The sequence below is a fragment of the Cervus canadensis genome, chromosome 9, assembly GCF_019320065.1.
Source record: "Cervus canadensis isolate Bull #8, Minnesota chromosome 9, ASM1932006v1, whole genome shotgun sequence".
Lineage (NCBI taxonomy): Eukaryota > Metazoa > Chordata > Mammalia > Artiodactyla > Cervidae > Cervus > Cervus canadensis.
This window is the reverse complement of record NC_057394.1, coordinates 49,957,331-49,981,499: the sequence shown is the minus strand read 5'-3', so window position 1 is coordinate 49,981,499 and position 24,169 is coordinate 49,957,331. Positions and strand designations below refer to the sequence as shown.

The 24,169-nt window shown below is 38.1% G+C and overlaps 1 pseudogene; it reads right to left on the bottom strand.

Annotated features, from left to right (window-relative positions):
* Nucleotides 1–437: 437 nt before the first annotated feature.
* LOC122447272 lies at nt 438–9,858 on the bottom strand (annotated as a pseudogene).
* Between the last annotated feature and the right edge of the window lie 14,311 nt (nt 9,859–24,169).

The following is a 24,169-nucleotide window of genomic DNA, read 5'->3' as shown; positions in this document are numbered from 1 at the left end:
TACACTCTCTGATGGCTTTTGGGGGGGGATCTTTTCTAATTTTTTTTGTTTATTTTTTTAAATTTATTTTAATTGGGAGATTATTGCTTAACAATATTGTGATGGTTCTTGCCATACATCAGTGTGAATCGGCCATAGGCAAGCGTATGTCCCCTCCACCCTGAACCCCCTCCCACATCCCTCCCTGCCCCATCCTTCCAGGTTGTCACAGAGCACCAGCTTTGGACGCCCTGCATCACATCAAACTCCAACTGGTTATCTATTTAACAAAAAAAAACAAAATATTAAAAAAATAAAAAAGTTTTACATATAATCAAGTATCTATGGTTCCTCCCTATTAAAAGTAGTAAAGAACCCAAGATTCATTTCAAAACATATGCAACTAGGCCCCAATTCAAAGATAGTGCAGATCTTGTGGTCCAGCTTTAGGAGTTGTGCTATTTTCCATTCTCCACGCTGAACATTCCTTCATCAGCATCTGATTCAGCTTCATAGTCTCTGCAGCAAGCCTATGGATACCATTGGGGAGCTTCTCCATGACCATGTGGTCCTCCTTGTGCAGTCAGCAGATGGATTTTTCATCCAGGTGGAACTTCTCCAGAGCTGTACCACCTTGGTGAACAGTGCGGGCACCATCTTTCCGTGGTCTTTGACCTGGGTTGAGGGGGTGAGGAAACAGCAGGCTTCCAGGGCCCTGACCTAGCAGTACTGTGGAAGTAGGCACCTGTGATGATCATCTTATAGTGGAGCTTCTTGTAATAGTTGCAGATCTTGTTGACACTCTTCACTAGTGAGTCCTCCAGGGGTTCCTACAACTTCTTGTATGTGTTGGCCACATGACAGCCGAAGATGCAACCCAGGAATGGGGACATGAGTTCACCTGTCTCTGCACAGGCCATCTCCTGGGCAAAGGATAAGAGTAGGGTCATCCTGTAATGCATGCCATGCTCCTTCTCTAGCTTCTTTCCAGACTGAATTCCTTCTCAGGTGGATGACAGCTTTATCAGAATCCAGTCCTTGCTGATCCTGGCCTCCTTGTGTCTCTTGATGAGGTGCTGGGCAGGGCCAACATGGCATTCTTATTGACAGAGAGCCTTGCATCCACTTCCATGGATACCCAGTCCAGAATTTTCTTCAATATTTCTGCTTCAAATAGCAAATAAAATTTATCAAGAGCATTTACAATTTGTTACTCTTGTGACCCATCCAGGCTCCTGCATAGGCTATGACATCCTCCACCAGCTCCTGATAGGTGGGTGTCTGTGCCATGGCCAGGATCAAGGATGTATTGGTTGTGGCATTCTGGGGCTTGTACTAGTCAACAGTGTGGAAATTGCCTGTGTCGGCCTCCACTGCAATCAACTGTTCGAGCTGGTCCAGCACACTCTCCATCCTCTGCAGCTTCACCTGGGAACAGGACTTAGTGAGAGTCTGCGAGAGGGGGCATCCTACCCCTTTCCCCTGTAGGCCCCACCCTCTTCCTTTGTTTCAGAGATATCTGGTAGCTGGTTGACTTCATAATAGACCTTTTGATCACTTGCTTTTCCCTTCTGGCTCTTAACCACTCATGCTTTCTATTACCAATAAGCAATGGAACCTGTGAAACCTCAGGCCCCCACCCTCAACCAAATAAAATCAGAAGCCCAGATCTGCTTCCCCACCTTCCCAAACACCCATCTCCCCCACTTCCTAACCTCCCCACATCATTACTCTCCCCCACCTCACTCTGAGGTCCGAGGTGTACCCTCCAGGAAGTGTGTGTAATAAACTTTGTCCTTCGAAGTTTCCTGATGGTTATGACTAAGGGCATCTTGCAATCACAGTAAGAACCACAAGGGCTAGTCCAGCCACAACATGAATTTTGAAAGGAGAATTATCTGTGGGAAGATTTCTGGGCCCAGATGAGTGCTCCCACGTGTTTCTAGCCATAGCATCACTGTTGATAAGCACAAAACAATAGCATTTTTCTTATAAGTCTTTCTTATGGAGAATACTTGATAAAGGAAGAGCGGGAGGACAGGGAGTGAAAGAAAGCTTGACCACTGGGGGAAGAGATGTTGCCAGCATAAAATCAAAGGATTTTCTTCACCATCCTATAAGGTTAAGTCACTAGCCCCTTCAGTCGATGACTGGACAGTGCACCCTGGAAGGGTTTTGGAGGAAAACTGGATGAGGCATTCTATGCTTTGGAAAAACAAGCTTCTTAGCAAATTTGATGTCTATTTTAGGAAGAATTTTAATAAACTCAGATTCTTATAACTTCACATATGCAGAAAAGCATCAAAATAATTAACTGAGATATCTGTTATTTGTGACTAGCAGTAATATTTTACCAAAATGTGTGCTTGACTGCACATATTCCTTAGCCGTATATATATATATAGCCTTTCCTCCCTACTTGTTTGGAGAAGTTCTTCAGATATTGCCTTTCCTCCCTACCTGTTTGGAGCAGTTCTTCAGAGCTATCTGAGAAACTGTTTTCCAGGCTGTAGTCCGCAATAAGACCCTGATTAAAATTTAAACTCACAGCTCTTACAGCATGTGGTTTTCTTTCAGTTGACACTAGATATTTTATATTCACAAGTATTTGTACATTTAAGTCTCACACAAACTCTATTGAAAGTTAGGGTCATTTACTTTCTCTGTAAAATTGAGATATTGAGGTGCATCTTAAGTAACAGGGAGGAGTTTTCTGATGCACACAGAGAGATTTTTTTTTTTTCCTTATTAAGGTCTATAGAGGTTGCCCTGGTGGTTCAGAGTACATTCTTTGGTGTTTTATTCACTGGGTTTATTGCATCCCACTTGGCCAATCACCAGATATATGATCTTGGACAAAATACTTAATGTTTTTAGGTTAAGTATTTTTCTGCTTTTTCAGTTGTATAGAAGAAAATTATAGTAGAAACTGCCTCATTCTTCATGATGATTGCTATGAGATAAATGAGATAATATATGTAAGGTGCTGAGTGTACTTCCTGGTACATCAAATATTATCTTCTTACCAAGCTTAGTTATGATCATTTAAATTTGCAAATGCTTCAAATATATCATTGTTCAAATATACTATTCCTCTAACCCCATGCCTAAAATCCTAATAAAGTTATTACCAGAGCTAGAAGTCAACCCAGAGCTTTCACTATCATTTTTCTTTTATCTCTGTTTTATATTATACAGTATCAAATATTTCAAAACAAATTAATTAAAAAATGATGAAGCCTGTTGCTGTCAATATTCACTAAATATTAATGCTTCACTTTAGTATTTTATAATAATTTTATAATTGATTGGGTGCAATTACTTAGGCCTCCTTTATTCCCCATTTCTACAAAGACACTACACCTATTCCATCATTTATTTATGCTCATTCCACCTCTACAAGAGAGGAGGCTTGTGTGGATCATTTTCATTCATGTTTTTAAAAATTCATCATCAGTTCAGTTCAGTTTGGTCACTCAGTCATGTCCAACTCTTTGCAACCCCCTGAACCACAGCATACCAGGCCTCCCTGTCCATCACCAACTACAGGAGTTTACCCAAATTCATGTCCATTGAGTCGGAGTTGCCATCCAACCATGTCATCCTCTGTCGTCCCCTTCTGCCCTTGCCCTCAATCTTTCCCAGCATCAGGGTCTGTTCATATGAGTCAGCTCTTCGCATGAGGTGGCCAAAGTATTGGAGTTTCAGCTTCAACATCAGTCCTTGCAAGGAACACCTAGGACTGATCTCCTTTAGGATGGACTGGTTGGATGTCCTTGCAGTCCAAGGGACTCTCAAGAGTCTTCTCCAACACCACAGTTCAAAAGCATCAATTCTTTGGTGGTCAGCTTTCTTTATAGTCCAACTCTCACATCCATACATGATTACTGGAAAAACTATAGCCTTGAGTAGACAGACCTTTGTTGGCAAAGTAATGTCTCTGCTTTTTAATATGCTGTCTAGGTTGGTCATAAGTTTCCTTCTAAGGAGTAAGCATCTTTTAATTTCTTGCAGTCACCATCTGGAGTGATATTGGAGCTGCCCAAAATAAAGTCAGCCACTGTTTCCACTGATCCCCCATCTATTTGACATGAAGTGATGGGACCAGATGGCATGATCTTAGTTTTCTGAATGTTGAGCTTTAAGACAACTTTCTAACTCTCCTCTTTCACTTTCATCAAGAGGCTCTTTAGTTCTTCACTTTCTGCCATAAAGATGGTATCATCTGCATATTTAAGTTTATTGATATTTCTCCTGGCAATCTTGATTCCAGCTTGTGCTTCCCCCAGCCCAGCATTTCTCATGATGTATTCTGCATATAAGTTAAACAAGCAGGGTGACAAAATACAGCCTTGACGTACTCCTTTTCCTATTTGGAACCAGTCTGTTGTTCCATGTCCAGTTCTAACTGTTGCTTCCTGACCTACATACAGGTATCTCAAGAGGCAGGTCAGGTGGTCTGGTATGCCCATCTCTTTCAAAATTTTCCACAGTTTATTGTGATCCACGCTGTCAACGTCTTTGGCATAGTCAATAAATCAGAAATAGATGCTTTTCTGGAACTCTCTTGCTTTTTTGATGATCCAGCGGATGTTGGCAATTTGATCTCTGGTTCCTCTATCTTTTCTAAACCAGCTTGAACATCTGGAAGTCCACGGTTCATGTATTGCTAAAGCCTGGCTTGGAGAATTTTGAGCATTACTCTACTAGCATGAGAGATGAGTGCAATCGTGTGGTAGTTTGAGCATTCTTTGGTGTTGCCTTCTTAGGGATTGGAATGAAAACTGATCTTTTCCAGTCCTGTGGTCATTGCTGAGTTTTCCATTGCTGACATATTGAGTGCAGCACTTTCACAGCATCATCTTTCAAGATTTGAAATAGCTCAACTGAAATTCCATCACTTCCACTAGCTTTGTTCATAGGGATGCTTCCTAAGGCCCGCTTGACTTCACATTCCAGGATGTCTGACTCTAGGCGAGTGATCATACTATCATGACTATCTGGGTCGTGAAGATCTTTTTTATCCAGTTCTTGTATGTATTCTTGCCACCTCTTCTTAATATCTTCTGCTTCTGTTAGATCCATACCATTTCTGTCCTTTATTGAGCCTATCATTGCATGAAATGTTCCCTTTGTATCTCTAATTTTCTTGAAGAGATCTTTAGTCTTTCCCATTCTTTTGTTTTCCTCTATTTCTTTGCATTGATCACTGAGGAAGGCTTTCATATGTCTCCTTGCTGTTCTTTGGAACTCTACATTCAGATGGGTATATCTTTCCTTTTCTCCTTTGCTTTTCACTTCTCTTTTTTAACAGCTATTTTTAAGGCCTCCTCAGACAGCCATTTTGCTTTTTTGCATTTCTTTTTCTTGGGGATGGTCTTGCTCACTGTCTCTTGTACAGTGTCACAAACTTCTGTATGAACAGTATGAAAAATTCACCATATATGTATGTATTAAAAAATAATATAATGTTTTGTGTGTTTTATAATTTTGAATAAATGGTATCATGCTATTTGTGTTATTCCGTAAATTACTTTTGCCTTTAATATTGCATTTTTGAAATTTACTTATGGTGGAATATAATAATATATCCTCAGTCACTCAGTCATGTCCAACTATTTGCGACCCCATGGACTTTTGCCTGCCAGGCTCCTCTGTCCATAGGCATTCTCCAGGCAAGAATTCTGGAGTGGGTTGCCATGCTCACCAGCAGGGGATCTTCCCAACTCAGAGACTGAACCCAGGTCTCCTGTATTGCAGGTGGATTCTTTACCGTCTAAGCCACCAAGGAAGTATAATGATATAGTTTGTCTATTTAAGCTTTTCAATAACATAATCTATGTCACTATATTCATTCCCATAATAATACTTAAATTGTTTCCAGCTTTCTTTTTTACAAAAAAAAAAAAAAAATGCTGCAATGAGCAGCTTAATTTCTATCTGATGTGCAAAAGTGCAAGAGTTCCTCAAAAGCTTATATTTAGAAGTAGAATTGCTGATTAAAAGAACAGGTGCTTCTTCAACTCTACTGATGTAGTAACAAATTTCTACAAACTGAGTAGCTTAAAATAGCTTAAAATAAAATATATATATATATATATATATATATATATATTTGCTATATATGTTCCGTAGATCATAAGGCTGATACAGGTCTCACTGAGATAAAATGAATATGCTTGCAGGGCTGCATTTTTTTCAGGAGGCTGTAAGGAAAATCTGTTTTCTACTCTTCCTTGGTTGTAAGGCAGCAGCCCCAATCTGTTTGGCACCAGGTACCAGAGTTTTTTAAGACAATTTTTTTCACAGACCCAGAATGTAGGCTTGAGGATGGTATCTGGATTATTCAAATGCATTACATTTATTGCACAATTTGTTTCTTTATTATTACATCAGCTCCACCTCAGATCAGCAGGCACTAGATCCCAGGGCTTGAGAACCCCTGTTCTTGAGGCTGTCCACATTCTTTGGCTCATGGCCCCATTCTCCATCATTAAAGCCAGCAATGGTAAGTTGATTCCTTCACAAATCTCAATTGACCTCTTCCATAGACACATCTTTCTCTTACAACTGGGAAAGTTTATCCACATTTAAAAACTCATTACATTGGGTCCACCCAGATGATCCAGAGTAATCTGTTTATTTTAAGGTCAGCTAATTAGCAACCTTAATTCCATCTGCAACCTTAATCCCCTTTTGCATGTAACCTAACAGATTTTGATGATTAGGAAAGTGACATTTTGGGGATCATTGTTCTGTCTATCATATCAACTTTATTCAATGTTGTGTAATAGTTCTTTAAAATGTTTTTGGCAATTATATTCCTTCTGAGAAGCAGTGAATGAAGTTTCCCCTTTTTTTGCCTTTTGGTCATTTACCAGGTGTTATTACGTTCAGTTCAGTCGTTCAGTCATGTCCAGCTCTTTGCGACCCCATGAACTGCAGCACGCCAGGCCTCCCTGTCTATCACCAACTCCTGGAGTCCAGCCGAACCCATGTCCATTGAGTCGGTGATGCCATCCAACCATCTCATCCTCTGTCATCCCCTTCTCTTCCTGCCCTCAATCTTTCCCAGCATCAGGGTCTTTTCCAATGAGTCAGCTCTTAGCAACAGGTGGCCAAAGTATTGGAGTTTCAGCTTCATCATCAGTTCTTCCAACGAACACCCAGGACTGATTTCCTTTAGGATGGACTGGTTGGATCTCCTTGCAGTCCAAGGGACTCTCAAGAGTCTTCTCCAACACCACAGCTCAAAAGCATCAATTCTTCAGAGCTCAGCTTTCTTTAGAGTCCAACAATGACATCTGAGTTTCAATAAAATGCAATATGTATTAAAAAGATTTTCATTGAATAAATCAGTTTCATATCTGGTTTCCTTTCTATTGAAATGCAAAAGTGAAAAAAAAAAAAACCTTGACTCTTATACTCAAATCATCAATAATCTACTGTTGAGACACAGTTGAGCAGAATGTGTTTTCAAAAGTCTATATGTGGCTTGAGAGGCAAAGAAAATTAATGCTTGCACAAGGTCTTGGTTGCCTTAAAATCCCATGTACAATAAATGCAATAATATATGTATCAAGCATAATTTTTTTATTATGAGCACTATATTTCAGGTAAAATATTCTAGGATTTTAGAGGGTTCTTTTTTTTTTTTTTTCACTTATTTTTATTAGTTGGAGGCTAATTACTTTACAATATTGTAGTGGGTTTTGTCATACATAGACATGAATCAGCCATGGATTTAAAGTTAGCATAAAATGACAAAATAATCTTATCCATTTGTACATTTTACATTATAAACTCGTATGAACTATAATGATGCATAATAAAATGTAATTGCTGCTTTTATATTTTGAGTTATCAATTGAATTATGATTTCAATCATTTAAAAAATCCAGTTTTATCTCCACTTTCAGAAGATTTTCTTTTTTCTTTTTAACAGAAAAGCATTTAGAATTTGTAGAAATTCTTTAGATAATGTTAGGTGCTGGGAGAAGTAATCTTTCAAAATTTAGGACTTTGATAAATCTGGGTAGAGGTTTTGCACCTTAAAGTGTCTCGAAAACTAAAATAGTGTCTAATACCTTTACATTAAAAACTTTAAAAACTCATCTTACTTCAGTTTTGACACTAATTTTACAAATATATGTTTATAAACCTGTCAGTTTTAGCAGTTGTTTCTAGAGGATCTTTGAAAAATGATTGGTTTCTTTTACAAACCTAGAAAAAAGAGTTTAAATCCTATACAGAGTGAGAAAATTTTATTATTTTTTAACAGCTGTTGGCAGTGAGTTTGTTATGCTTATAATTTAAATGTTTTATTATGGAAAAATCTCAAACATATTCAAAACAATAAATATAATGAACATTCATGCATTCATCACATGGCAACTCTAGGCATCCTAGCATTCTTTTTTAAGTTTCTATTTGGAAGATAGTTGCTTTACAATGTTGCGTTGCTTTCCACCATACAACAAGGTGAATCAGCCATAAGTATACACATATCATGAGCCTGCTTCCCACCCACCATCCTCCCCTTCCTCAAGGTCATTGCAGAGCACTGAACTGAGCTCCCTTGTTACACAGCAACTTCCCACTAGTTATCTATTTTGCATATGTTAATGAATATACTTCAATACTACTTAATTAGTTCCACCTTCTCCCTCCCCTGCTGTGTCCACCACTCATATTTCCAATTTAATGTCTATTTTTTGCAGCAATTTTTTTTGGGGTATAATTGCCTTACAATGTTGTATTAGTTTCTGCCATATAACGTCTATTTTGAAGAATAAATTTTGAGTATTAGTAAATAAGGTTGGCATCATATTTTTAAAAAACACTATTTATGCTCATTTCTGATTTTTCTTAATATAAGGTTTAATTTTTCAGGCATGCTAATTATGATTCTGCAGTAACATCCATAAGTGAAATCAAGCATAATAGATATCAATTTCTTAATATACTATATATATATATATATATATATATGTTTTCTGTATTTAATCTTTAAAAATGTCACAATTTCAGGAATATGCTAAAATCATGAAATAAAACATTTCATATATTCTTTGGAACAATTGGATAGGGTTGAATTTAGAAAATGTTGAGTGGAAACATCTTATGCTGCTGTTCAAGGGAATGTAAGGAATGTTTCACTAGTGTTGGCCATCTAAGAATCTCACGTCTCCCAGGAGCCAGTCTGGCAGCTAAGTAATCGTCCCAGAGCAGCCTGTGTGAGGTACAACCTTGGCACGAACTTAGGAATGGATTTCAAAGCACAGCACCTGGAGCTCTTGTTCAGTTACAATCTCTGTAGAAAAAGCCCTGCCACAAATAAGCGCTATAAAAGCTAAAATGGAATGAAGTAAAATGAAATACAAATGTGCAAACTGTCCCTAGGACCCTCCTTAGCGGGACCCTCCTATTTACAAATACAATGCCTTTATTTGCATGGAGAGTAGAACTCAGAGTGTTTTCCATTTGTAACTTTAAATCTATTTTGAAGGAAGGCAGTATCTCAGAATACCCAGAGACCTAGTTGCCACATGTATTTTAATAGCAGCATGCTTCGGAGGAATATACTTTCTGTTTGTCAAATTTTGGGAGGAAATTTCTGCTTATTCAGTATTACAGCAGCTTGGATTGTAGGCTCTGTTCTGTAAGACATAGATGCGATTCCCTCATAAGACTGTTCTCAATAGGTTTTCATTCTGGATTAAAAGATAACATTGCACGCTATTATATATAAAATAAAAAACTAGTAAGGACCAATGGTATAGCACAAGGAGCTCTGTAATGACCTGTGTGGGAAAAGAATCTGACAAGCAGTGGAGACGGCTGGTCCACTTTGCTGTGCAGCAGGAAGTAAGACGACATTGTAAACCAACTGTAAACCATCTTTTTTTAAAGAGAGAATGTTACTTAGAAGATGCACATATGCGCAGGGCGCTCACACAGGAGATGGCCACTAACGTCAGGTGAGAAGCTGGGATATCTGACCTCCATGTGATCCAGGGATAGAGCTAGGACTGACACGGCTCTGTCATATTCGTGGAGAGTCTGACAGTTCTCTGATACAGTGGACTCTAGTGGTGTGTCTCTTGACAAATCCCAAGTTTGTCTTTACCGCCACAATGATCTGTCCAGGACTTGTCATTCTATTTGTAATTAACTTTAGAAAACTAAGGTAGTTGTGCACTTCTTAATTATCTCTAAAATAGCACATAGAACACAGAAGCTATACTCTTTTAAATTTCTGTTTTCTAGGAGAATAAACATTTCTTTTACAAAAGAGCACTTGGAATGAGTCTGTAATATTTTTATAATTGCAATAAATTAAATAAATAACATGAAGTCTAGATCAAAATGTTGCTCCTTCTTGCCTTTTATTCATCAAAATAAATTATTTTCTAACTTTACATGAAATAGAACTTGTGCCTTTTTATTTAACTATTATTAGGTCATGCTCAGTATTTAATAACATCACCTTAAAAATAGTGGATTTTAATTATTTTAATGTCAGTCACACTAATTCTTCAAGGTAATTGATCATTTATTTTAGCCCTTAATAAAAGATGCTCCAATCAAAATAAATTAATTAAAAAGTAAAAATTAAAAAGCTCCCCTTCCAAAAAAAGGTCCTGTCACTGGACTTTGAAAGAGAGGTAGGAGGTTGAAGTTTTAAATGACAAATACAATTTCAGACAAGTATTTACCTGGCCTTTTTAATATAAAAATGTGAGAATATTTTCCTAAAGAAAGGAAAAGGAAAATTGTTCAAAAAGGCAGTAACTTTTATTCAAAGTAAGAAGTTATTCAATTCTACTAAGAAGCCTTTTCAATCTGTTACGACTCCACAGTAAAATTATTGGGCCATTTGCTAATATTTTGATAATTTATAATACTTATTCTGTGAAAACTTTTGCTTCTTCATATTTGGGTTTATCTGTAATACATATAGAGCAAATATATATGAAATGTTGTTTTGTTGTTCAGCAGCTTAGGTATGTCTGACTCTTTGCAACCCTATGGACTGCAGCAGGCCAGGCTTCCCTGTCCTTCACTATCTCCCAGAGTTTGCTCAGATTTATGTCCATTGAGTCAGTGACGCTATCTAGCCATCTTATCTTCTGATACTTTCTTCTCCTTTTGCCTTCAACTTTTCACAAAATCAGGATTTTTCCCAGTGAGTTGTCTCTTTGCATCAGGTGGCCAAAATATTGGAGCTTCAGCTTCAGCATCAGTCCTCCCAATATCTAGGGTTGATTTCCTTTAGGATTGACTGGTTTGATCTCCTTTGTGCCCAAGGGACTCTCAAGAGTCTCCTCAGTTCAGTTCAGTTGCTCAGTCGTGTCTGACTCTTTGCAACCCCATGGACTGCAGCACACCAAGCCTCCCTGTCTATCACCAACTCCCGGAGTTTACCCAAACTCATGTCCATTGGGTCAGGGATGCAACCCAACCGTCTCATCCTCTGTTGTCCCCTTCTTCTCCTGCCTTCAATCTTTCCCAGCATCAGGGTCTTTTCCAATGAGTCAGCTCTTCACATCAGGTAGCCAAAGTATTGGACTTTCAGCTTCAACATCAGTCCTTCCAATGAGTATTCAGGACTGATTTCCTTTAGGATGGACTGGTTGGATCTCCTTGCAGTCCAAGGGACTCTCAAGAGTCTTTGCCAATACCACAGTTCAAAAGTGTCAATTCATCGGCAATCAGCTTTCCTTGTAGTCCAACTCTCACATCCATACATGACCACTGGAAAAACCATAGCCTTGATTAGATGGGCCTTGTGGCAAAGTAATGTCTCTGCTTTTTAGTATGCTGTCTAGGTTGGTCATAAATTTCCTTCTAAGGAGTAAGCATCTTTTAATTTAATGGCTGCAGTCACCATTCTGCAGTGATTTTGGAGTTGCCCAAATTAAAGTCAACCATTGTTTCCACTGTTTCACCATCTATTTGCCATGAAGTGACAGGACCAGATGCCATGATCTTAGTTTTCTGAATGTTGAGCTTTAAGACAACTTTCTAACTCTCCTCTTTCACTTTCATCAAGAGGCTCTTTAGTTCTTCTTCAGTTTCTGCCATAAGGGCAGTGTCATCTGCATATCTGAAGTTATTGATATTTCTCCCAGAAATCTTGATTCTAGATTGTGCTTTTTCCAGCCCAGCATCTCTCATGATGTACTCTGCATATAGGTTAAATAAGCAGGGTGACAATATACAGCCTTGGCGTACTCCTTTTCCTATTTGGAACCAATCTACTGTTCCATATCCAGTTTTAACCTTTGCTTCCTGACCTCCATACAGGTTTCTCAAGAGGCAGGGGGTGGTCTGATATGTCCATCTCTTTCAGAATTTTCCACAGTTTATCGTGATCCATGCAGTCGAAGGCTTTGGCATAGTCAATAAAGCAGAAATAGATGTTTTTCTGGATCTCTCTTCCTTTTTTGATGATCCAGCAGATGTTGGCAATTTGATCTCTGGTTCCTCTGTCTTTTATAAAACCAGCTTGAACATCTGGATGTTCACAGTTCATGTGTTGCTGAAGTCTGGCTTGGAGAATATTGAGCATTACTTTACTAGAGTGTGAGATGAGTGTAATTGTGTGGTAGTTTGAAAATTCTTTGGCATTGCCTTTCTTAGGGATTGGGATGGAAACTGACCTTTTCCAGTCCTGTGGCCACTGCTGAGTTTGCCATTGCTGACATATTGAGTGCAGCACTTTCACAGCATCATCTTTTAGGATTTGAGACAGTTCAACTGAAATTCCATCACCTCCACTAGCTTTGTTTGTAGTGATGCTTCTTAAGGCCCACTTGGCTTCACATTCCAGGATGTCTGGCTCTGGGTGAGTGATGACACCATCATGATTATCTGGGTTGTGAAGATCTTTTTTGTCCAATTCTTCCATACATTCTTTCCATCTCTTCTTAATATCTTCTGCTTCTGTTAAATCCATACCATTTCTATTCTTTATTGTGCCCATCTTTGCATGAAATGTTCCCTTGGTATCTCTAATTTTCTTCAAGAGATCTCTAGTTTTATCCACTCTATTGTTTTCTGCTATTTCTTTGCATTGATCACTGAGGAAGACTTTCTTCTCTCCTTGCTATTCTTTGGAACTCTGCATTCAGATGCTTATATCTTTCCTTTTCTCTTTTGCTTTTCGCTTCTCTTCTTTTCACAGCTATTTGGAAGGCCTCCTCAGACAGCCAATTTGCCTTTTTGCATTTATTGTTTTGGGGGTGGTCTTGATCCCTGTCTCCTGTACAATGTCACGAACCTCCATCCATAGTTCATCAGGCTCTCTGTCTATCAGATCTAGTCCCTTAAATCTATTTCTCACTTCCACTCTATAATCATAAGGGATTTGATTTAGGTCATACCTGAATGGTCTGGTGGTTTCCCCCACTTTCTCCAATTTAAGTCTGAATTTGGCAATAAGGATTTCATGATCTGAGCCACAGTCAGCTCCCTTTTTTTTTTTTTTTTTTTTTTTTTTCTGACTGTGTAGAGCGTCTCCATCTTTGGCTGCAAAGAATATAATCAATCTGATTTCAGTGTTGGCCATCTGGTGATGTCCATGTGTAGAGTCTTCTCTTGTGTTGTTGGAAGAGGGTGTTTGCTATGACCACTGTGTTCTCTTGGCAAAACTCTATTATCCTTTGCCCTGCTACATTCTGTACTCCACGGCCAAATTTGCCTGTTACTCCAGGTGTTTCTTTACTTCCTACTTTTGCATTCCAGTACCATATAATGAAAAATACATCTTTTTTGGGTGTTATTTCTAAAGATATTATAGGTCTTCATAGAACCATTCAACTTCAGCTTCTTCAGCATTACTTGTCTGGGCAGAGACTTGGATTACTGTGATATTGAATGGCTTGCCTTGGAAACGAACAGAGATCATTCTGTCATTTTTGAGATGGCATCTAAGTACTGCAGGTGTTATTCAGTTCAGTTCAGTTCATTTGTAACATTGCTGTGAAAATAATCTAATATTCTAATTAATTCAAGCATAAGCAATACAAATTAGTATTTTACTATCAATAAAGACTTTACTGTTACGTATAGGAAGGATATACAACAAAATCCTACTGTATAGTTGCTGCTGTTGTTTAGTCACCTAGTCGTGTCTGACTCTTTGTGACCCAGGGTCTGTAGCATGCCAGGCCTCGCAGTTCCTCACCGTCTCCTGAAGTTTGCCCAAGTTCATGTCCATTGCATCAGTGATGCCATCCAGCCATTTCATCCTCTGATGCCCTCTTCTCCTTCTGCCCTCAATCTCTCCCATCATCAAGGGCTTTTCCAATGAGTTAGCTGTTCACATCAAGTGACCAAAATACTGGAGCTTCAGCTTAAGCATCAATCCTTGCAATGGGTATTCAGGATTGATTTCCTTTAAGATTGACTGGTTTGATCTCCTTGCTGCCCAAGTGACTTTCAGGAGTCTTCAGCACCACAGTTCGAAGGCATTAATTCTTTGGCGCCCTGCCTTCTTTATGGTTTATCTCTCACAACTGTACATGACCTATGGGAAGACCATAGCCTTTACTATGTGGACCTTTGTTGGCAGAGTAATGTCTCCACTTTTCAACACACTGTCTAGGTTTGTAATAAGTTTCCTGCCAAGAAGCAATCATCTTCTGATTTCATGGCTGCAGTCACCATTTGCAGTGATTTTGGAGTCCACAAAGGGGATATATGCCACTACTTCCACTTTCTCTCTCTCTTTTTGCCATGAAGTAATGGGGCCAGAAGCCATGATCTTAGTTTTTCATATTTTTTGATATTTAGTTTTAAGCTAGCTCTTTCACTTTTCTTCTTCACCCTCATCAAGAATCCCGTTAGCTCCTCTTCTCTTTCTGCCATTACAGTGGCGTCATCCACATATCTGAGGTTGTTCATGTTTCTACTGTCTATCTTGATTCCAGCTTGTAATGCATCCAACCTGGCATTTCTCATAATGTGCTCAGCATATAGGTTAGTCAAGCAGAGTGACAGCAGACAGCCCTGTTATACTACTTTCTCAATCTTGAATCAATCAGTTTTTCCATACAGGTTTCTAAAAGATGCTTCTTGACCCACATACAGGTTTCTCAGGAGACAGGTAAGATGGTCTGGTATTCCCATCTCTCCAAGAGCTTTCCACAGTTTGTTATGATCCACACAGTCAAAGGCTTCATTGTAGTCAATGAAATAGAGGTATACATATACATATATATATATGTGTATATATATATATATAATATATATATATATATACATATATATTTTTTTTTCTGGAATTCCCTTGCTTTCTCTATGATCCAGAGAATGTTGACAATTTGATCTCTTGTTACTCTGCCTTTTCTAAACACAGCTTGGACATCTGGAAGTTCTTGGTTTGCATAACACTGAAGCCTAGTATGCAAGATTTTAAGTATGAGCTGAATAGCATAGGAGATAAGTGTAATTATCTGATGATTAGAACATTCTTTAGTACTACCTTTCTTGGGAATTTGGATGAGGATTGACCTTTTCCAGTCCTGTGGCCACTGCTGAGTCTTCCAGATTTGCTGACATAGTGAATGTAACAGCTTGGTGGTGAATGCAACATCCTTTAGGGTTCTCAATAGCTCTACCAGAATTCCATTGCATCCACTAGCTTTATAAACAGCAGAGTTTCCTAATACCCACTTGACTTCACACTCCAGAATGTCTGGCTCTGGGTGGCTGACAACTCCATCAGAGTAATCTGGCTCATTAAGATCTTTTTTGTACAGTTCTTAATTTTATTCTTTCCATCTCTTTCTGATCTCTTCAGCATCTACTAGATGTCTACCATTGTGCCCTTTATTTGTGCCCATCTTTTGGTGAAATATTTACTTGATATTTCCAATTTTTCTGAAGAGATGTCTATTTTGTCCTTTATTGTGCCCATCTTTTGGTGAAATATTTACTTGATATTTCCAATTTTTCTGAAGAGATGTCTATAGTCTTTCCTCTTCTGCTGTTTTCTTCTAGTTTTATGCACTGTTTATTGAAGAAGGTCTTCTTGTCTTTCCTTGCTATTCTTTGAAGCTCTGAATTTAGTCAGATGTACCTTTCCCTTTCTCCCTTGCTTTTTGCTTCTTTTCTTTCTTCAGCTATTTGTAAAGCCTCCTCAGATAACCGCTTTGCCATCTTGCTTTTAATTTTCTTTGGGATGGCTTTGTTCACCACGTCCTGTACAATATTACAGACTTCTGTCAATAGTTCTTCTGGTGCCCTGTTTACTAGATCTAATTCCTTGAACCTATTTGTTACCCCCACTGCATATTCATAGGGGATTTGATTCAAGTTGTACCTGGTTGGCTTAGTGGTTTTCACTGTTTTCGTTAGTTTAAACATGAATTTTGCTGTGAGAAGCTGATGATCTGAGCCACAGTCAGCTCCAGGTCTTGTCTTGGCTGACTATAAACAAACGTTCCATCTTTGACTAGAAAGAATGTAATCAATTGGATTTCAGTAATGACCATTTGGTGATGTCCATGTGTAAAGTCATATCTTGTATTGTTGAAAAATGGTGTTAGTTATAATCAGTGCATTCTCTTGGAAGAATTCAGTTAGCCTTTACCCTGCTTCATTTTGTTCTCCAAGGTCAAAGCGAAGTCGCTCAGTCGTATCTGACTCTTTGCGACCCCATGGCCTATAAAGTCCATGGAATTCTCCAGGCCAGAATACCAGAGTGGGTAGCCTTTCCTTTCTCCAGGAGATCTTCCCAACCCAGGGATCAAACCCAGGTCTCCTGCATTGAAGGCAGATTCTTTACCAACTGAACTATCAGGGAAGTCCCTCCAAGGCCAAACTTGCCTGTTATTCCAGATATCTCTTGACTTCCTACTTTTGCATTCCAATCTCCAATGATGAATAGAACATCGGTTTTTTGGTGTTAGTTCTAGGAGGTCTTCTAGGTTTTCATAGAACTGATCAACTTCAACTTCTTTGCATTGGTGGTAGGAACATAAACAAACTGAGATTATTCTGTCATTTTTGAGCTTTCACCCAAGTACTGCATTTCAGACTCTTGTCGATTTTGAGGGCTAACCATTTCTTTTATGGGATTCTTACTCAAAGTAGCAGATACAATGGTCATCTGTATTAAATTCACCCATTCCTATCCATTTTGCTTCACTCATTTCTAAGATGTCAATGTTTATTCTTACCATCCCGCCTTGACCACATCCAATTTACCTTGATTCATGGACCTAACATTCCAGGTACCTATGCAATACTGTTCTTTGCAGCATCAGATTTTACTTTCATCATCAGACACATCCACAACTGAACACTGTTATTGCTTTGGCCCAGTTGCTTCATTGTTTCTGGAGCTTTTAGTAGTTGTTCTCTGCTCTTCCCCAGTAGCATATTGGACACCTTCTGACCTGGGGGACTCATATTTCAGTGTCATATTTTGTGTCCTTTTATACAGTTCATGAGGTTCTCACAGCAAGTATACTAGGGTAGTTTGCCATTCCCTCCTCCAGTGGATCATGTTTGTCAAATCTTCACTATGACCCGTTCATCTTGGGTGATCCTACAAGGCATGGGTCATAGTTTCATTGAGGTACACAAGCCCCTTTGCCACGACAAGGCAGTGATCCATTAAGGGGAATATACAGTACAGGAAACTATATTCAATATCCTGTGATGAACTATAATTAAAAGAATATGAAAAGAACATATATATGTATGACTGAGTCACTTTGCTGTGCAGCAGAAATTAAAAACATTGTAAGTCACTTATACTTCAATAATGTTTTTTTGAAAAGACTACAACTTGTGGTAAACCTATAATCGTTCATTATAAAATATAAATTTGAACAATATTCAGTATGGTATTTCCCTAACTTGTGAAGTAAGACCCTATTTTTATGAGGATAAAAATAGAAGATGATGTAAAGAAGTGCTTTCATAATGACCAAGTGGGCAAAATATTGTATTACAAATACTAGAGAGGTACATAATAATAACCATTGAAGGTATTTTTATAATTCCCAATGAAAAAGAGTGCTGCAACAAGAGTGTCAATTAAATGTACCTTAATTTTCTTTTATAAAATACCAAACAGATTATAGAATAAAACAAGGTAGAAGGTAGCAGTATCACAACTTTTTTTTTTTTTTTTTCCTAGAGTACCTAATTATTTAGTTAATTATTTTAGGCATACTCTTTAGAGTTTTCAATCTAATATGATTTGATTAAACTTGATATTTTATTTTGCAGGCAGCTTCTATAAATCAAGTAGTTGAATGAACATCTGATATTGAGAGTAGATAGCTTAAGTTATTTTATACTCAGATATTTATGTGTTTATTTTTTATGAATTTAGAAAAATTAAATATATTTATTTTTGTACTGATGGGAATGCTTTAAAATAAAATATAAATAATTAATCCCAGGTAGGAAAAATATGTCAGAAATGGAAAAAGAATGGCAATATAAAGTAGCAAGACAATATACAAATATGTTGGATATATTATATTATATTATATAAACTGACAAGAAGTGGTAAAACTCCTGTCTTACATAAATTGGTTATAAAATACTACAACTCATAGACGTATTAAAGACATTTTAAAATGTGGTTTATTCTTTTTTCTCTTCTTGTGTTAATATACTAAATGGTTTCTTTTTGTCTCTCTAATATCTTAACCATTTTCAATTCAAGAGACATCCTGTGTGAATTTTTCTGGGAGGTGGAGTCTATGAGTCTGTTTTCCCCAGGGTAGGAGAGTCAGTCATCCTGTCTCCTCAAATGATTCATACCCTGATGGTGGAAAGAATTGTGTGCTGGGGTCAACTCAAAGATGTGGGGCTATAAATTCTTAACAATAACAAAATTATTGTGGGATTGTAGCTGTACTTAAGAGGATCAACTAGCAGTCAATGTGGAGTTCCTCTCTGTAAACATCTATGAATGATCTGAGATTTTACTTAGTGGCATGTTAACAAATTATCCTGTCAAATTTGTGGATGCCAGTAGAAGATGTAAGACTTCTGCATCAGAGAAACAGGACAGTTTGTTACCCACAACAACAGGCAGCTTATTGCTCACAGCTATAGAAGTCAAAGTATTAGTATTTTTGCACCAATTTCTTGAGTACCAGTTCTGACACTGCTATGGGAAGAGTGCTGGTTAATATATGCACACTTAGCGAGATGCATGGAAGGAAGAGGGCTCTGGACTGTGAATTTTTATGGGCACTAAACGTATTCCTCATAGCTCAGTTGATAAAGAATCCGCCTGCAGTGCAGGTGACCCAGGTTCCATTCCTGAGTCAGGAAGACCCGCTGGAGAAGGGATAGTCTACCCACTCCAGCATGCTTGGGCTTCCCTTGTGGCTCAGCTGGTAAAAAAATCTGCCTGCAATGCGGGAGAACTGGGTTTGATCCCTGGGTTGGGAAGATCTCCTGGAGAAAGGAAAGGCTGCTCACTTCAGTATTCTGGCCTGGAGAATTCCATAGACTTTATAGTCCATGGGGTTGCAAAGAGTCGTACACAGTTGAGCAACTTTCACTTTTACTTCACTTTCAAGCATATCTGCTGTTTGCTCAATAAGGAAGGACTATCTAACTCAGTCTTGTAGGTGGTTCACTGTCTAAGCATTCTTGAATAAAGGTTAGTCAGCGCCTTGCTCACAGATCTACAGAAATTTGATAAACCCGTAGAAAGTTTCTTGTCCCCCAGGACTCATGGACCATGAGTCATTCCATAGTACAAGATCCATACCTCAGAATTTTATAGTATTAGGATATAACAAGAAAGAAAAATTTAATCTGGAATGTTCTTATGATTTTGTATTAATGCTACCATTTTTCAGTAGAAAATAGTTATGTTGTATATATGTATATATATATATTAAATAAATACATGGATGTTTCAAATATATATGTTGTAACATAAAGAATATAAAATGTGTTCCATCTACAGGCCCGTCATCAGGATGAAAAAATATTTGTGATACGTTTAGAGTATAAAATTTTACACCTCTCAACAAAGATTTTCACATACACAATTTTTAGTCATTCTATGGTTATTCTGTGGTGGCTCAGATGATAAAAAAATCTTCCTGCAATGCAGGAGACCTGGGTTTGATCCCTCGATTGGGAAGTTCCCCTGGAGAAGGGAATGGCGAGCCACTCTGGTATCCTTGCCTGAGAAATCCTGTGGACAGAGGAGCCTGGTGGGCTACTGTCCCATGTCGCAAAGAGTCAGACAAGCTGCTGCTGCTAAGTCGCTTCAGTCGTGTCTGACTCTTAGCGACCCCATGGACTGTAGCCCACCAGGCTCCCCTGTCACTGGGATTCTCCAGGCAAGAACACTGGAGTGGGTTGCCATTTCCTTCTCCAATGCATGAAAGTGAAAATGAAAGTGACGTCGCTCAGTCATGTCCCACTCTTAGCGACCCCATGGACTGCAGGCTACCAGGCTCCTCTGTCCATGGAATTTTCCAAGCAAGAATACTGGAGTGGGTTGCCATTGCCTTTTCTGGAGTCAGACAATACGGAGCAACTAACACCTTTGCTTTTTTATGGGTATTAAAACTTAAAGACAGTGACAATTAAGGGGCAAATATAACTTCAGTTTCAAAGATTAGTCATTGATTAACATATCCTATGATTTAGTAAGAGGTTTTTAATATTTGGAATATGAAAATGTTCACTGGTGTTTAATGCTAGGTTTATAACAAACAAATGTACTTGCTGGGAATTATTTTTTCTCCACATTCACTCGACATTCTGTTTTACAATACATACATTTATTTTTAAAAGTATATACATAATTATTTCTTAAATTCTTTTCCCCTTTCATGATGCCATATTTAAGCTATCCCCCCCCCATTTTCATGAATGATAATGACAATGGCCTTAATAGAAGATACACAAGTGAGTTTGAAAATACATAACCTAACCTTTTCTCTAATGTGATCACCTTGGGCTGCCAACCTTCATCATGTAACATAACACTTCTGATAGTTGACTGCAATCAGTCATTTGTACTTGCCTGATTCAGCAGGGCTGAATTGCTCTGAGCCTTTCTCTCAAAGAGCACTAAACTAGTTGGTAATGTTTGTCTTACTCTATAGGACCTTTGAGGAAAAAAAGCAACAGTTCATGTGAAGCCTAACTTAAGTGTATGTTTAAAACTATGCTGTAACCCACAATAAACATAGTGAGTTGAGCATTAGAAATTTAGAATGAATGTCCTAGGCATCGAAGTTAAAAAATAAAATCTAATGTCATATTACATGCTACTATGACCATCTGTGAACCGTGAACTTCCAGATGTTCAAGCTGGTTTTAGAAAAGGCAGAGGAACCAGAGATTAAATTGCCAACATCCGCTGGATCATCAAAAAAGCAAGAGAGTTCCAGAAAAAACATCTATTTCTGCTTTATTGACTATGCCAAAGCCTTCGACTGTGTAGATCACAATAAACTGTGGAAAATTATGAAAGAGATTGGAATATCAGACCACCTGACCTGCCTCTTGAGAAATCTGTATGCAGGTCAGGAAGCAACAGTTAGAACTGGACACGGAAAAACAGACTGGTTCCAAATAGGAAAAGGAGTACTTCAAGGCTGTATATTGTCACCCTGCTTATTTAACTTCTATGCAGAGTACATCATGAGAAACGCTGGGCTGGAAGAAGCACAAGTTGGAATCAAGATTGCCAGGAGAAATATCAATAACCTCAGATATGCAGATGACACCACCTTTATGGCAGAAAGTGAAGGGGAACTAAAAAGCCTCTTGATGAAAGTGAAAGAGGAGAGTGAAAAAGTTGGCCTAAAGCTCAACATTCAGAAAAATAAAATCATGGCATCTGGTCCCATTACTTCATGGGAAATAGATGGGGAGACAGTGGAAACAGTGTCAGACTTTAGTTTTATTTTGGGCTCCAAAATCACTGCAGATGGTGATTGCAGCCATGAAATTAAAAGACACTTACTCCTTCGAAGGAAAGCTATGACCAACCTAGATAGCATATTAAAAAGCAGAGACATTACTTTGCCAACAAAGGTCCATCTGGTCAAAGCTATGGTTTTTCCAGTGGTCATGTATGGATGTGAGAGTTGGACTGTGAAGAAAGCTGATTGCTGAAAAATTGATGCTTTTGAACTATGGTGTTGGAGAAGACCCTTGAGAGTCCCTTGGACTGCAAGGAGATCCAGTCAGTCCATCCTAAAGGAGATCAGTCCTGGATGTTCATTGGAAGGACTGATGCTGAAGCTGAAACTCCAATACTTTGGCCACCTCATGCGAGAGTTGACTCATTGGAAAAGACCCTGACGCTGGGAGGGATTGGGGGCAGGAGGAGAAGGGGAAGACAGAGGATGAGATGGCTGGATGGCATCACTGACTCAATGGGCATAGGTTTGAGTAAACTCCAGGAGTTGGTGATGGGCAGAGACGCCTGGCGTGCTGCAATTCATGCGATTGCAAAGAGTCAAACACGACTGAGCAACTGAACTGAACTGATCTGATAACCGTCTGATGTTGGTCTTATTAAACTTATAATAAACACATAATAAAAATGTTTTCTAATACCTAAAATTAAAGCAAACATAGAAATATTGAATTAAATATGCTATTTTATTTATCTGTAACTACTTGGAGAAAATAATTTTAGAAAAATATAGATTTGAAAGCCAAACTATAAAGACTTGAAGGGGATTTATAAAATCAGTGGTGGTATCAGAGTTGGGTCATAGTTCAGTTCAGTTCAGTCACTCAGTCATATCCAACTTTTTGTGACTGCATGAATTGCAGCACGCCAGGCCTCCCAGTCCATCACCAACTCCTGGAGTCCACCCGAACCCATGTCCATCGAGTCAGTGATGCCATCCAACCATCTCGTTCTCTGTCGTCCCCTTTTCCTCCTGTCCTCAATCTTTCCCAGCATCAGGGTCTTTTCCAATGAGTCAGCTCTTCATTTCAAGGTGGCTAAAGTATTGGAGTTTCAGCTTCAACATCAGTCCTTCCAGTGAACACCCAGGACATTTTTTTCTAGGCTGCTCAATTCGTTAATATACAATTGTTCATAGTAGTCTGTTTTGGTCCTTTGTATTTCTGTGATATTTATTTTAATGTCTTCTGTTTCATTTATAATTTTATTTGCATCCTCTTGTTTTCTTGATTAGTCTAAAGTTTTGTCAATTTTGTTTATCTTTCAAAGACTCAACTCTTAGTTTATTTTTCATTGCTTTCCTATTCTCTAACAAGAGTTTTGATTGGTACTTCATCATTATAATATTAGATAATTTGATTTTGATTCTTTGATAGCTACTTTTACAGATGTTTTGCACATTTGTATGTTTCTATGTTTATTAGAATGATTTAGTTTCAGCTTGCATTTCATTTATCATTTCTTTTAAGACATATCTAGTTGTGAGAATGTCAATTTTTGTCTGTTAAAATCTAGTCTTCCTTAATTTTTTTTTTAAAGATAGCTTTGGCAGCATAGAATTCTTTAGAAATAGATTTTTCTTTCATTGTAGTGAGTATCTCAGCCCACTCTCTCTTGGCCTGCAAAGCTTCTGAGAAATTTGCTTATAATCTTATGGGGACTCTCTTGTATTTGATGAGTTACTTTCATGTTGCTACTTTCAAAACTCTGTGTTGAAAATTTAATTTTAATATATCTCACTCTAAATCTTTTTTGGTTCAAATTATTTTATTTTTCTGTTCTTCATGAATTTAGATATGCATTTTTCTCCAAAACCTTTTGAAAGCTTTGGTCATTACTGTTTCAATAGATTTTCTGTTTCTTTCTTTCCTTTTCTCTCAGGAGTCTCATAATGCATGCATTATTTCCTTCAGTTCCTAATTTCATTTAGCTGTCTGTGTTCTTGATGTTTGCTGAGATTGTTTAAGAGGATTATTCTGAATTTTTTGTCAGACATTTCAGATCCTCATGCCTTCAGGATCAGTTATTGGGAGTTAATTAGTGTTTTTTGGGGATATATTTTTTGTTTTACTTGATCCTTTATGATCTCTGTATCTTTGTGTTGGTATCTGTGCATTTGAGTAAGTCTTCTAGACTTCGCAGATTTTCTTCATCAGGGAAAGACTTTTACCTGTCATTTCAGCTTGGGATACTAGATGTTAGCTGGTAGTATCTATGGACAAGTAAAAGCTTACTTTTGGGGTCCTAGTTGGT